The sequence below is a fragment of the Pinus tabuliformis genome, chromosome 6, assembly GCF_031772625.1.
Source record: "Pinus tabuliformis cultivar Carrire ecotype Pingquan chromosome 6, CPIR1, whole genome shotgun sequence".
NCBI lineage: Eukaryota > Viridiplantae > Streptophyta > Pinopsida > Pinales > Pinaceae > Pinus > Pinus tabuliformis.
In genome coordinates this window covers 13,395,792-13,411,855 of record NC_142292.1, presented here as the reverse complement: position 1 = coordinate 13,411,855, position 16,064 = coordinate 13,395,792, and the positions used below count along the sequence as shown (strand labels likewise).

At 40.0% G+C, this 16,064-nt stretch overlaps 1 protein-coding gene and 1 pseudogene across 2 annotated transcripts in view; both read right to left on the bottom strand.

Moving 5' to 3' along the window:
* LOC149256975 (D-amino-acid transaminase, chloroplastic-like) overlaps positions 1–16,064 on the bottom strand; it is a 220,034-nt gene that overhangs the window by 138,755 nt on the left and 65,215 nt on the right. The window lies entirely within an intron of this gene.
* On the bottom strand, positions 15,481–16,029 carry LOC149256976 (uncharacterized; annotated as a pseudogene).

Sequence of the window (16,064 nt, the reverse complement as noted above, 5' to 3'; positions counted from 1 at the left end):
ATACGGGGTCCTAATCCTTCAGAGGGATATATTGGCACTTGTAGGGTGTGCGTTGAGAGCCATGCGCCTCCACAACAGCAGACAACACTCCATGGATCCCCACAGCCATTCAAAGATTGCTCGTTGTTCACTTATTGAATGAGGAAGATGCACCTGATCCATCATGCCCAACTAGCGCCAGAGTTGCACCATACACTTGGCAGATGATCCAAGATTGCACGATCATGCGGCATCACCTACACCCTCATCCTAGCCCTTGCGGACGGTCTACAGGCATCTTCGATTTGTTTGGAGACCCGTGAGAACACTTGTGTGCCCCCACAAGTCATTTGGAGTACCATAGGTTATTACAAGGGGCCAACCCCTTGTCCACTACTTTTGAGGGTCCTATTCTTCATAGTGGCACCCATGGACCTCATTAGGCCTCTTAGAGGGCCCTACAACATGCATAGATTATTATTTGACCTCTTGAGAGACTTACTTTTTCATTTATCAGCTAGTTTGGTGGACTTGTCACCAAAAGTTGAATTATTAGAACATTATTTTAGTTTTGGGGCTTATGTAGGCCAAGGAGGCTAATTCGAACTCCTAAGTTGTGTATAAATACAAGTGAGATGAGCTCTTTTGCTCATCATCACTTTGGTTTGGATCTCTTATCTCTCTTGAGATTTTCGCACTTTTTCTAAGGATGAATTGGAGCTTTATGGATGAGTTTTGATGTGTGGATATTGATCTATCTCCTCTTGGAGCTTCTTTATTGTCAATTGTGAATGGCTGAATATACTCTATTACATGTAAGTACGTACTTTTGATGCTATTCTTGTTTACTTTTGTCATATATGTTGGACTGGGATTTTCGTTGTTTCAGGGCTAATTGCTGCATGCATTTACTGCTTAATATTGTGGAATTTGCCTCTATTATAGCATTCCTTCAATGTATGGGCCATGTAATGTGAGTGAAATCTCCTAGGGGTAAAATTTGACCATCACAAGTCATTCCTCTTGCACATCAAAGCATAAAAGCTACAAGGTTGCTTCCTCTTGACCTAGAAGGCAAACGAAGTGATCTTGAGGCCTCCTTGACTGGGAACCAAGAAATCCCACTCTTACTCATCATAGACTCCATTCTCCCAAGATTAAAGCACTAATCTACAAAGGGTAGTCACTAGAATTCATATTTTCTCACATCCTTCTAGAACTAGCCATATTTGGGTTAAAGATAGTCCATACAGGTTGGTAGAATTTTTAATATTTGTGGAAAAACCTATGATCAGTTTTTGAAGCCAATGTTTCAGACTAACCTAGTGAGTCCATCATCAGGGCAATGTGATCTGCATTTTGAGAAGAGAGAGTGTGAAATCATGGAGCAATTAATAGTTAATAGAGAGAATTATTTGATGTCGGCTTATAAATGATTGACTAATTATTATTTATTATTATTATTGTTATTTTAACCTAAATTGAATTTTTGGATTTATTAGTGATATTGTAAATATTCAAAACATTAGATAGATTTAAACTCCTATCATGCCTTGTTAATTATATATATATATATATATATATATATATATATATTTCTTATTAATTATATCTTTAAATTCCATGTTAATTATATTTTATATATTTAAATTCCTTGTTAATTATATTTTATACTTTGGGGTACCTAGGACATCAATTTCCCGACAAGATAGCCATAAAAAAAAATTGATCTCCTAGGGTCTCCTGTGCTGGCCTTTCCTCAAGCTCTCTTCCAATTTTGAAGCCCTAGCTTCAGGATCAAACCTTGCCCTGCCATCCCCAAGGCTAGTACCTCATAGAGTCAAAACAACATCTTCAAGTGAAAATCCTTTCTTTGACCCTTTCCCCACGTTGTGTAGTGTAAGAATATCATTGGTTGCCACATTCTTTCCTCATACCCTAGACTGTGTACACTTGGCCCCGTGTGGTCCCACTCCTTTGAAAGATCATTCATAAAGAACCATCCAAGATACCAATTTTAACAAGTATTTTAGGGATTGGGGAACTATTTCACAAGCCTATTCCCATAAACCTAATCCTCAAAATCCTCTCATCCTTTCCCTAGAATACATAATACCTTCCTTAGTGAACAAGCAAGCTCCATCTTTCAAACTTTTATGGGAAAGGGTTTGTTTGGGTCACTCATATCCATTGACTTATGATTCATTTGTGACTCCATACATATCAAGTCTCCTCCCATAGGTGAAAGTCCGTAAATAGAAGGGAGCCTTAACTGAGGTGATAATGAGCTAAGTCTCCATTTGTTGCCCTTGGCCTAGCATTTGCTCTTTAGGGATCCCCCTTAGGTCCCCTGCTAGTTTGAGCGGTAACATTTTGGTGTCGTTGCTGGGGAGGAAGCAGGTCCACCTCCCTAGTGAATCATTGAGGAATTGATTCATTGACCACATTTATAAAATATTCTTCTGGCGACTCCATTGGAAGAACGAAGCCCTAGTTCTTCATTGAACTTTAAGGTCGATGCTTGTAGGGTGAAGCAAGCATTTTTCTAGGCATCTTTAATTTCACCCTGGCAACTCCTACATATGTTTCATGTATACCTCAAATAGGTTGTCATTCTTTCGTAAATTTCCTGCTTTGGACATTGCTAGCATCCCTGGACATCCTAATCATGTCGCAGGAAGGATGGTACATGGGGTGCCCGTGTTTGATGGTGATCCATTCTCCACAATTGACCACGTAGAAATATTTAATGCACATACTTCAAGAGAGAAGGTTGTCCACCAAGATGTCCTTATGTTATTGTTCATGGGATCTCTCGGTGGTCATAACTCATGGCTACATGATCATGAACCTAGGAGCATCTCATCTATTGAAGAGTTCATTGAGGGCTTTCTTAGACATTTTCAAGTACACCCTACATTAAGCATCCAAGAGGAAGCTTTCATCAAGCATCATCAAGACATTAAGAATCTAGGTAATGAACAAGAAGATGAGTCCTCCTTGGGTCCACATGATGAAAATGATGATTTTGAGGACACATGTGCTGGGAAGGATGAATTTATGGAAAGTGAAATTGAGACCAACCCTACCTTTCTCAAGGATATTACTCCCGATGAATCCTCTTTTGAAAACCTTGAGAGAGATGATCCCATTAGCCCCTTGAAAGATGACATTGAAGATTATTTCCATATTGAAAAGGAGAAATAGGAAATTGTTGGTCCTCAGTTTGATTGTGCTCCCATTTACGACACCTGCAAGGAGGATGAGAATGAAATTGGTTTTCCCTTCCCCTCGCCCACTATTTATGATGACATACCCAGTGATACCCCTGGTAAGGAGAATCTTCATTTCCCTTTGCATAAAGAGGGGTAGTTAGAAGTGATCAATTTTCCTTTTAAGAGACCTGATCTTTGATACAAAGGAATTTGATAAGGCTCACGCTTCTCCTAAGTATGATTCTATTAGATTATGATTTTGGGGAGCTCAACCCGTTGAATGCAATATTTCTTTCGCCCTTTTTCCTATTGGCCATCATCTTGAGTCTTCGTCAAGTGATTCCCTCACCCATGGTCATATGATGTCAAGTAACTGTGAGTCCTTCCCCCCACCCCAGTATAGTGTCAAGGAAAAGCCCTTCACCGATTATACTTTTCCTCCTTGGACGCACCCTCAGGATTTTGATCACTCCATAGTCTCCCCTCTCTAGTGTAATCATCATGTGCAACCTACTTGTGTTTCTCCAAGTCGTCGGCCTCCCTTTCCCTCTAACCATAACCCAATGAACGCCATAATCCATGACATAAATAATAAGGACAACGGTGGGAGTGTTATGCCAAAGTTTGTCATCCATCAAAAGTTTATAAGCTTGGTTGTTAACATCTCTATATTTTGGTTGCAAGAGAAGATCTCATGGACTAGATTACATCCTTTTCTTACCTCTTCTCACATGATCATCCATATGGGGGTATCATATTTTCCCACCACCCGCGCACAACATCCTCCATGTGTTTGGGTTTTCATTTGCTTTGGGACTTGTTGTGCAAGTAATCATATAGCAAATTTATATTGACTTGATGATATGTTGGTTGCACTAGCTTTATGATTACACAATAATAGTTTCGTCATATGCATGTTCGGGTAGGATGCATTGCATGCTCATTTCCGCACTAGGAATAACATCATATAATTTTTCTCATGGTAGATAGATGCATATTCGCATGTTTTATTTTCTGTTGATATTATGGCCTAACATATTAGCATGTGCGATCATGAGCCGTCGCGAAAGCATGCTGCCCCATGTTTTCCATCTATTATATGTGCAAGTGACAAGCCTACGGTAACCAAGAGATTGCTAGAATTCTCGTGACCTCCCACTCGAGTAGCTTCGCCCACTTCTTCAAGACATCATGTCCCAGTTGGAGCCGAATGTTACCCACCATTTTGTGGGTAATATCTGTGAAAATTTATGAATCTAACACATCAGAAACCCCTACTGCAATATCTGGTTTACTATCTCCTACTTGTTCTTTACATTAACAAGTTATTTAATAACATAAACATCGAAGTAAACACAATTGCAGCCTTCACAAATATATAGATCAACAACTGAAATAAACTAATACAACACAAGGGACACGATTATTATTGGACAATTATCCTTGGGAAAACCCAATTCGAGAAAACCGCTGCAACATATATAAGGGTTTTATTATCAAGCATATTTCTGAATACAACTAGGGTGCCAGAAATGGCTCACCCTTCAGAGAATATCCTCGGCAATAGTACTTCTATCCAGAGACAGATATTTCGACAAATCAGCAACCGGATGAACAATCCCACAGTGACTCTGGTTGTTCCTTGTGCTGGACAGCGAAAGTTGCTCCAAGCACTCCTCTAGAACTGTGTCACCCTTCAAGAACTGCGTCACCCTTCCTCGGCTCTGCGTCAACTGATCAGCTCCCAATCCATCCCACAGGCTCTCCCAGGGTTGCCTCTAAAGCCCTCTTCGACTTCTGCATCAACCTCTTCAGCTTCTGTGTCAGCCTCTACGGCCCTCTACATCCTTTGTGTTGGCCTTCTTAGCCTCCGTGTCAGCCCTACTAAGCTCTGTGCTGCCTCTTCCAGCATTTTGTTGCCTCTCTGATATGTATTCTTCAACCTTGGATCGAAATCCCTTGTTGAACTTCCCGTCATTGCAACTGATCTCCAACTCGATTTCCTCAACAAACCCAGCCCTAGAAAATCGAATTCTTGATCTCTCTTGGTGTGTCTCCAACTGACCCTCAAGCCTCCTCTTATACTTTTCTTGTTGACGATACAAGGGCCGAAATTAAGTCCCTAATCAACGGCTAAGATTAGATCTGGCTTGATCCTTGTTATTTACAACTTTATTCATCCGAGTGGAATTTCTCCAAACAATTTCTGGGTCTTGGAGATCTCATGTGCCTTAGCCTCTCCACCAATTTTCATGGCTAGAGCACATCCGATGCTACCAAAAATCAACAATATCCCTAGGAGAAATTTTTTCTCCAAGGTGATCCTCAGCCGACAGCCAGCAGCCACCAACTAGCTCATTGTGCCATTTTCTAGCCACCTGAGTCAGCCATGTGGTCCCTCGCGCATCTTCCATGATCGTATGTTTGAAGATGAGCCTCCCGTATCTAAAGGTATGCCTTTGTGAAAATTCCTACGCTCTGAAGGAACCCCTACTGCAGCAAATCTGAATCTACTTCACCTACTTGATTTTTAAGTTACATTCATCAAGTTATTCTTCTAAACACTGAAGCAAATTACTTATGCTGCCTACACTAATTAAATATTTGATCTCATGAAACAGAAAATAGAGAAAAGAACAAGATACATAGGACACACTTAGTTTTGGACACAATAGTCCCCGAAAAACCCAATGTGGGAAAACCGATGCAGCAGTTCTAAGGGTTTATTTTATGCAGGAGAAATATCTGAATACAAATCTAGGATGCTCATCTAGCAAACATTTACAAAAAAAACTGGCGGAAAATTTGAGTGAGTTTTACCTCACTTCACCCAGCAGAATTCCAACCGATACGGCACAAGACTGGCTAATCCCAGCTATTTCTGCATTGGCTCTGGGTCAGCCCTGCATCACCTTCTCTGCCCTCTGTGTCAGCTCTCCTGGTTGTTTCGGCAGTTTCGGTTGTTCCGACAGTTTTGGATTCTGTTTGACAAACAGCTTTTTTGCGTCATCTCTCTCAGATGTTCTAGCAGTTTGCGACAGTTTCAATTGTTCCGGCAGTTCTGGATTCTGCATGACAGACAGCTTTTCTACGTCAGCTCTCCCAGCTATTGCGCTCCCTCTCTGCAAGCTCCCTCGGCCTCTCTGTTCTGTATTTTCCGGAAATTCCTTCTCCCGGATTCTCTCTACCCCTCAAATGCAAGATCTCCCCAATCGATTTTCCTCCTAAGAACTTCTCTCTTCAGAAAATCGATTTCCTCAATCTCTTTGTTTGTTTCCAAATGAACCGCAAGCCTCCATTTTATACTTTTCCTGTTGAGTCTTCAACGGCCGAGATTAAGTCTCTAATCAATGGCTAAGATCAAAACATGACTTGATCCGCCTTCTAGATCATTCTCACCCATATTTTGATTAATACCCATTAATATTTTAATTTCCCTAAGTTTAGACTTAGGAACTCCATTAAAAATATTAATTATTTTAATAAAATACAATCCAGGTGGAATTTCACTAAACGGTTTATGGGTTCTTTAAAACTCATATGCCTTAGCCTCTCCGCCAATTTTCAAGGCTAGAGCACTTTCGATGCTACCAAAAACTAACAACCTTGTCATTTGGAAATTGGGTATTGCAGTTTGCTTATCATGGACAGTTATGGGCATAGATTAATGGGGGGATTCGGCGGAAAGAATGGCCTAGGATTGTGCTTTTGTCCCCTAAACCCCTTCTAGGAATTAACCTTGGATAATAGTCCCATGGGACCTCTTTTACTGACCATTTGGTTTCAGGGATGGTATTTCACAAGAAAACTTGATTTTGGTTGCGTGGTCTCGCTCCCTTATCCACTCATATTACCCTTTTCCCATTCATTATTACCCCATTCATCATTTCTCTCTCCTGAGTCCACATTCCTCCACTAGGTACACATAGGGTTAGCACGCCCCTTTCCCTTGCCCACACCTTGGATCATGGCCTGGAATGAAGCCCGGAGATTGATGTAGCTCAAAAGAAAGATAAAAGCATATATGGCCATATTCAACAGGAAATGTACCACAAAATGCAAAATATGGCCTGGACAAACACATTTAGCACGTGAGCAAAAGTCAATACATGAGCTCTAGCCCATCATCATGGCCATCACCCTGGTTCCTACAGGTCCTATGAGGCTCCTTCATCATATAGGAACCCATGATTGTCCAAACCCTTGGTGGGAAATGAAGCGCCCCACCTTAAAAGGGGGTATTCACTGCTATATCTTATACATCATGCTCTTCCCCCTTGAGCCACGAGCAATTAATCAAAGAAAATCATAAAAAGGAAAAATCATAAAAAGAAGGGTAGAAAAAGCAAGGTCGGACACCTCATGTACCACGATTTCTCCCTCCTACACAAACCCAAGTGTGGGCTTCCCTCTTACTAGCTACCCTTGTATCCTAGCATGTGACCCAGGGCTGCCCCTTCTCGTTCCCTACTTCATTCACCTATATGTCACACGCCACCACCTTTTGAAGGATGTACCTTGACTATATTACCCCCTTTAGAAGTAAAAACCACCTAATAGGATTATTGGTTAACCCATTTGGATTTTAGGAGACATTGGCACATCCCGAAGCCCATTATGGAAGGGCAGGCCATTATGAAGTCCCCACCTATGGTCCATGATTAGGTAAGCTCATTTACTCGATTTCTCTAATGACTTGTTGTACTGGAAGGCTAGGGGATGCATTAGATCTTATGTAGGATTGCAGATGGTCTCAATTTTGGGTTTGGTCTCCCTATACGGGTTCCTAATCCTTCAGAGGGCTACATTGGCACTTGAAGGGTGTGCATTGAGAGCCATGGGCCTCCACAGCAGCAGATGGCACTCCATGGATCCCCATAGCCATTCAGAGATTGCTTGTGGTTCCCTTATTAGACGAGGAAGATGCACCTAATCCATCATGCCCAACTGGCCCCAGAGTTGCACCATACACTTGGCAGATGATTCAGGACTTGCACGATGATGTGGCATCACCTACACCATCATCCTAGACCTTGCGGACAATCTACAGGCATCTTCGATTTGTTTGGAGACCAATGAGCATTGAGAAATCTAGAGCATGAATAATTAAAAGATTTCTCTGCTTGATAATTGCTTGTGATATCCTTTAGCTTCTTAGCTTATATTCTTTTCTACGTTATGTTATTATTGTGTTCTTTTCTTCAAGACAATTACCAATATGCACAATAAAAGACAAGTGATAAATATGTAGGCTTGTGAGCCAAGGCCAAAATCTCTCACCTCTAGAGAGGAAAACCCGATCAAAATTCTTCTTCTAGATCTTCAATTGATGAGTACCAAGAACATGACAAAGACCCTTGACTCTAGTATCCTCCCAAGAACCTAATCACTAACCTTGATGCTCTGCCTCTTCCCTTTCTCGACTTCCTTCGAACTACTCTCCACGGCTCCTTCTAGAGAAACGTGGTCTCTATACTTCACACTACTTCTTCTCGACTTCTCCTAGAGAATCTCGGTCTCTAGGCTTTCACTAGTCTCCTCTAGAGAACCTCAATCTCTAGATCTCGGTTACCCAGAAGAATCCTTGTATTGCTGCCCAGAAGAAATCCTCCTTCGCTTGCTCAAAAAAAACCTATCTTTCATTGTCCCAGAAGAAACATTCTCCTTCGTTGCCCCAGAAGAAACCTCCTTCGTTGATCCAGAAGAATCGTCCTTCGCTAATCCAGAAAGAATACTCCTTCACTCGCATTTTGTTTTTCAGCCAGTGTTTTTTGAGGATCAACAATTTCAGCATAAGAACTTGGAAGATGGTTCCTGGTTCTTATTTTGGACTTATGATTGACTTATGATTGAGGGGGGGAATGTTAGCCTCATTCTCATGTGATGAAAACAATTCTAAGTCCAAAATAATTAAATTAATTAAAATCATGAAAGTTAGGATTTATTCCTACCTTTCTAGATTGGGTTTGTTCCTCAAAGTTAGGAATCAGTTTAGGTCTAGTTGGTTGAGAGATTCTCTCCAACTAGTTAGGCTCCTAGATTAGTGCGTGGTTGAGATATTTGCTCAACCAAATTGTCCAAGATAGACGCAATATCTTGAGACAAATTTCCTCATGTATTTATATTTGTATCATAAACATTATTTGTATAGAGAGTGTGAGGAATACAATACGTTCAGGCATCAGACCTTTTGCGCCATGTCTCTGCTGTCTATGTCTCTGATATTTGATTTGTGTTTATTTTAATATTTTCTTTATTGTGCTATCAGAGAGAAGATTCATGCCTATTATAAGAATAAATTTCTTATGAAATCGGTGCCATCGTGTGGAGTTGAATGTGTCATCAAAAGAGAAATGTGACCAGCTCTGCATTGAAACAACGTGAGGAGGCTGCGTGTTGGAAAGCTGTAGAAGTGAAGCGAGTGTGGTGAGAAGACAAAGAGGCCAGGGCTGCGTGCCCATATATCAAGCCATGTAAATTTTGTGTTTGATTGTGAAACCAATTCTATAGGAAACTATGTTACATTATTTTTGCATGCGTATTATTATTGAAATTGAGTATTTTGCAATAGAGAATGCATACAAGGTTACAGTTGATTTATCTCATGAATATTATATTATTGTAAGAGAGATATGTGTTGCTTTGGAGCAACGTGATCTATAGAGCTATCAGTGGTGGTTGTTAAGTGTTTGGCGTGGACTGAGCTGTGAAGGGAATGCTTGCTACTCTGTGTGTGGAGCAACATCTCCACAACCACTGAACAATGCTCTAATACATTCTTGGAGGATGAAAAGGCTGGACATTTCGCATGGCCAAGTGATTGGGCATATCTAACACCTGGCGTTTTCTGCATCGAGATCAAAAACAAAATTTAATGCGTTATGTCATGGGCTGCTCATATAAGCCTCTGTCGTGAAAGAGGAATTTCCCACTTACTAATCCCTGGTCTTCCAGGAGCTCCAGCTTTTCAATTTGCTCGTTCATGCGTTTGATTCGCAAAACCATGCCCGTGACGCAGAACAGAAGCTAGTAGAGTAGGAGAGCCGAGGCAATAAGCATGAAGTTACGCTGGCTCTTCATGATGGATTTCTGATGGCGCAGATGCTCGCTCGGACTACACAGATGCCCTTCACAACTGGGACTAGTCTCATATTTCCAGTAGATATCCATTAGTAGAAACAGACAGAATGGCACCACAGAGAGCATTGGCTTCAATGCGTTGTGAATAATGACTATCGGTCCCTTCTTGAGGTGATCCAGGTCGGGCATTGTGAGCAACAACAGCATGATGGCCTCTGCACCTACCGCATATCCCAAGACTACCCATTCCAATGCCATTCTTTCCCAAATAGAGACATTGGACGCTCCTGAATGTTTAAGGCCTTGAGTAACTATATCTGAAGAAGATCGTCAGGACCCAATTCAGATGGGAGAAAATCCAGAATACCCAAATCGATATTTCTGGTGATCCATGTCGAAAATGCTTGAAAATCCAGCTCCTCAATCTCGTCCAATTCGATGTCATTTCAACGGCCTGGAGACGCTGGAAATTGACAGAGAGCAGCGTAATCTGGAACGTGGAACTTTAAACCTGCGTGGAAATGTTTCAACAGCCAACTCGCATGTCAATTTACTACCAGCAATTTGTGGATCACTTGAAGGATTCCTCAAAAATCTAACAACAGTCCACGTGCAAAAAAGGTTCATTAGACCAATCTACACACAGCTGGAAACAACTTGATTCATGAGTCCATTTCACAATGAACCTTTCAACTCTTGGTAAGAGCAATTTATAAATCAAGTTTTTTTTCTTCTATGGTTCATTCCAAGATTATAAAGGCAAGGTATGCTTAAATTCTCAAGTGGTTTTTTTTTTGTTCACAAAAAGGGAGACATAAATAATTAAAAAAAATGTATTTTTTATGTGTGAAAAGTGTAAACTAATATTTCTATGAAAGTTGGTTTTTTTTTCTCTATGAGAGATAAGGTGTGTTTTTAATGTAAACAAAATTTGAACTTTGGGAAACAATTCACTTTATAAAGTGATTTCATAAAATTGTTTTGGAAGTAAAGTGAATCTTTTGTAATGGAGTGATAAGGTATAATTTGTATTTTGGAGTAATAAGGTGTGGAGAGATGAGGTATATTTTGTAAATTTGGAGTGACAAGTGAATTTTTTAATTTTTTTTTGAAGGGAAGCTCATTATTGTATTTTGAAGTAACGTTTTTTACTTCTAAGTTCTAGGAGGTTGAGTCATTCAATTTTGAAGACAAGTTGCTTCAAGGGGCTACAAGTTTGGCATTATCATCGCTTGAGAAGTTGAAGGTTGATGCACTTCGATATTTAATAAAACATATATTTTTTGTGGCGTTGAAGTGTCCTAGATCTGCCCGAAATTGAATAAGGATATCTTAGGTATACCATGAGTACGTTTGTGATGGCTCATGCATTTTTGGATTCTTGATGTTGCTTATTTTTGTGTGTCTAGTTTTGACACTATCTTTGTAATATGGTACACATGGAGTACACAACAAGTTAAGGAAATGCATGCACATAATAAATTCTCTTCAAGCTCATGTAATCAAGCATAAATAAGCAAAAGGAAATGCATGCACATAATAAATTCTCTTCAAGCTCATGTAATCAAGCATAAATAAGCAAAGCACAATCAATCGATCAGCTGCAACACATAATCAAATACATCAAGTTGTCAACATCAGCATTCAAAAAAACGATTTTACATCAACATCATTCACTCAAGGCAATAAAGTTAATGAAGTTGTCATCTACTTCAACAAACAACTACATCAACTTTTGGACAATGTACTTGTAACTTTTTTGTAAAATTCAACTCAAAACAACATTGTAACTTGCAAAATCATAATTTGTAAGTTAACTTGTAATCAAATTCAAATAGAATTGAGTTGAATTGTAAGGGTGCATTCTCGGTTGAAATCGACACTCAAGCTTTGAATTGTTAAAGAGTCAACTAAGTCCAGTGAGTCCATTGTTTTCAATTGAATCATCAAATTCATTTGAACTTGTCATTTAATCATTTTAAGTCTTCTCTTGGGTGCATTTTTCGATAATATTCGACACACTTCTTTTGTAAATTCAATCAATGATCAAGCAAACAAATTCAAGCTAGAAACCAAGCAAGTTCCAAAACAAGCAATCGTGATCAAGCGAGCATGCAACAATCAACCAAGCATTAAGCGAGCGAGTTCAACTCTACAGCAAGCGAGCGTGCCATTCAAGCAACAACCAAGCAAGCATCAAACAAGCAAGTTCAACTCTAAAGCAAGCAAATATGTTATTCAAACAATAATCAAGCACGTTCATATCTACATCAAGCAAGCGTGCAACAATCAACAAAGCATCAAGCGAGCGAGTTCAACTCTAAAGCGAGCGAGCGTGCAATTCAAGAAACAATCAAAACAAACATCAAGCGAGAGAATCAAGCAAATGCAAAAGCAAGCGAGCATGACAAAATTCAAGCGAGTGTGAAGTTAATTGAAGAAAATCAAGCGAGCGTGAAATTGAGTAAAGCAAGTTCAAGCGAGCATGAAGTTAATTGAAGAAAATCAAGCGAGCGTGAAATTGATTAAAGCAAGTTCAAGCGAGCGTGTCAAAGATCAACATGGGTAAAGGAGGAAAACGTCTTCAAAGTGCAGAGATGGAAATTAAAGAGTTGAAAGAGTGCAATCAAGAGTTACATAATACAATTGAATTACTGGAATGGAAGTTAAAGCAAAATCAAAACTTAATCAATCAAATGACCAACACATTAGAAGTAGCAAAAGATTTTCAAATTGAGCTAGAAATAAAAGAAAAACTCATCAATGCACTCCAAATTAAGTTAAGTGAAAAGTAAGATTTACTAGATGCACAATTTACAGAGAAGTTAGATGCAAGTTGTGACACTGAAGACCTTATCCAGCAAGTTGATGAAAGTTGTGATACATATGATCTAATTCACCAGATTGATACAAGTTGTATCACAAATGATCTAATCCACCAAGTTGATGTCAGTTGTGACACAAGTGATCTTATCCAACCAGTTGTACTACTTAATGATGCAACGAGTAGTACCAAAGATCAAATTGATCAGTTTGATGCAGCATGTCAAACCGATGAACTGTTAATGATTGATGCCCAGTGTGATACAGAAGATTTAATAAATCAAGGACAAAATGTTAGCAGCAGCAGCAAGTATGAAGAACAACAACAGGATAGTCTTTCCAAGAAAGTGATCAGACCTTGGGAAGAAATCTCTTTCAACAAAGATCGACATGGCCTAGGATACAACAAAGAAAACACTTTGTTTATTCCAGATTTCTCAAAACCAGTTCAATTTGTAAGTGTCGGTTTTCTAGACAGTGCTCAGAATATGGTTAAGTGTAACCATTGTAAGCGAAATGGCCATATGGAGACTAAATGCTTTGACCTCCATCCTTGTCACCATTGTGGCAAGAAAAACCATTCATCTAAAAGATGTTGCAAGAGAAATCAACCACCCAGAGTGAAAATCAATTATGCATGGATTGATCCTTGGAAGTGGTCATCTACAGTGAAACAATATCCTATGTGTTACCGAAAAATTCAGTCTCACATGAAGGCAACTATTGCAACCAATAGTGAACAAATGGTACTCTCATGCACCTGAAAGTGGGAGTACAAAAGTGACACTCTCCTACACCTAAGGGGGGGGGGGGGGGGGGGGGGGTTAGAAATCAAATGCAGATGACTGTCTCTCCTTTCAGCTGACAAAGGGGGGAAATGATAATGGAATTGAAGGTGGTTGTCAGACTGAAAGTCTCGACAACATCAAAAAAATCAGCCAGTGGGCATCATCAAAAATCAGCCAGTGGGCATCGTCAAATTAGCTAGTGGGCAGTCAACATCAAAGCAGCCAATGGGCGGTCATCATCAACATCAAAGCAGCCAGTGCGTGGTCAACATCAAAGTAGCCAGTGGGCATTCTCAACATTTTGTTAGTGGACAAGCAAATTCGCCAATGGGCATCATCAACATTTTGTCAATGGACAAAGGATATTGATTGAAGGACAGATGCATCCTTTTGAAACTTGGCAACTAATGGAGTTGTCAAGCAATTTTCAAAGATGTATCAGACTTGCAGCTGATTCATGTTCTCTTCAAATTGGAGTTTTTTCAGCATCCAGGTTTGGTGGTTTTTCAGGCAGTGTTTTTTGAGGATCAACATTTTCAGCGTAAGAACTTGGAAGATGGTTCTTGGTTTCTTATTTTGGACTTATGATTGAGGGGGGGGAATGTTAGCCTCACTTTCATGTGATGAAAACAATTCTAAGTCCAAAATAATTAAACTATTTAAAATCATGAAAGTTAGGATTTATTCCTACCTTTCTAGATTGAGTATGTTCCTCAAAGTTAGGAGTCAGTTTAGGTCTAGTTGGTTGAGAGATTCTCTCCAACTAGTTAGGCTCCTAGATTAATGTGTAGTTGAGATATTTGTTCAACCAAATTGTCCAAGATAGGCGCACTATCTTGAGACAAATTTCCTCGTGTATTTATATTTGTATCATAAACATTATTTGTACAGAGTGTGAGGAATACAATACATTCAGGCATCAGGCCTTTTCCGCCATGTCTCTGCTGTTTATGTCTCTAATATTTGATTTGTGTTTATTTTAATATTTTCTTTATTGTGGCATCAAAGCGAGAAGATTCATGTCTGTTATAAGAATAAATTGTTTATGAAATCGGTGGCATTGTTTGGAGTTGAATGTGTCATCAAAATAGAAATGGGACAAGCTCTGCATTGAAACAACATGAGGAGGCTGCGTGTTGGAAAGTTGCAGAAGTGGAGCAAGTGTGGTGAGAAGACAAAGAAGCCAGGGCTGCGTGCCCATATATCAAGCCATGTAAATTTTGTGTTTGATTTTGAAATCAATTTTATAGGAAACTGTGTTACATTATTTCTGCATGTGTATTATTATTGAAATTGAGTATTTTGCAATAGGGATTGCATACAAGGTTACAGTTGATTTATCTCATGAATATTATATTATTGTAAGAGAGATATGCATTGCTTTGGAGCACCGTGATCTATAAAGCTATCAGTGGTGGTTGTTAAGTGTTTGGCGTGGACTGAGCTGTGAAGGGAATGCTTGCTACTGTGTCTGGAGCAACAACTCCACAGCCACTGAATAGCGCTTAATACATTCTTGGAGGACGCAAAGGCTGGACCTTTCGCATAGCCAAGTTATTGTGCATATCAAACATCTGGTGTTTTCGGCATCGATATCAAAAACAACGTTTAATGCGTTTTGTCACGGGTTGCTCATATATTCCTCTGTCGCGGAAGAGGAATTGCCCACTTACTAATCCCTGGTCTTCCAAGAGACCCAGCTTTTCGATTTGCTCGTTCATGCGTTCGATTCGCAAAACCATGCCCTTGACGCAGAACAGAAGCTAGTAGAGCAGGAGAGTCGAGGCAATAAGCATGAAGTTGCGCTGGCTCTTCATGGTGGATTTCTGATGGCGCAGATGCTCGCTCGGACTACACAGCTGCCCTGCACAACTGGGACTAGTCTCATATTTCCAGTAGATATCCATCAGCAGAAACAGACAGAATGGCACCACAAAGAGCAGCGGCTTCAATGCGTTGCAAATAACGACTATCGGTCCCTTCCTGAGGTGATCCAGGTCGGGCATTGTGAGCAACAACAGCATGATGGTCTCTGCACCTGCCGCATATCCCAAGACTACCCATTCCAATGCCATTCTTTCCCAGATAGAGACACTGGGCACTCCTGAATGTTTAAGGCCTTGAGTAACTAGATCTGAAGAAGATCGTCAGGACCCAATTCAGATGGGAGAAAATCCAG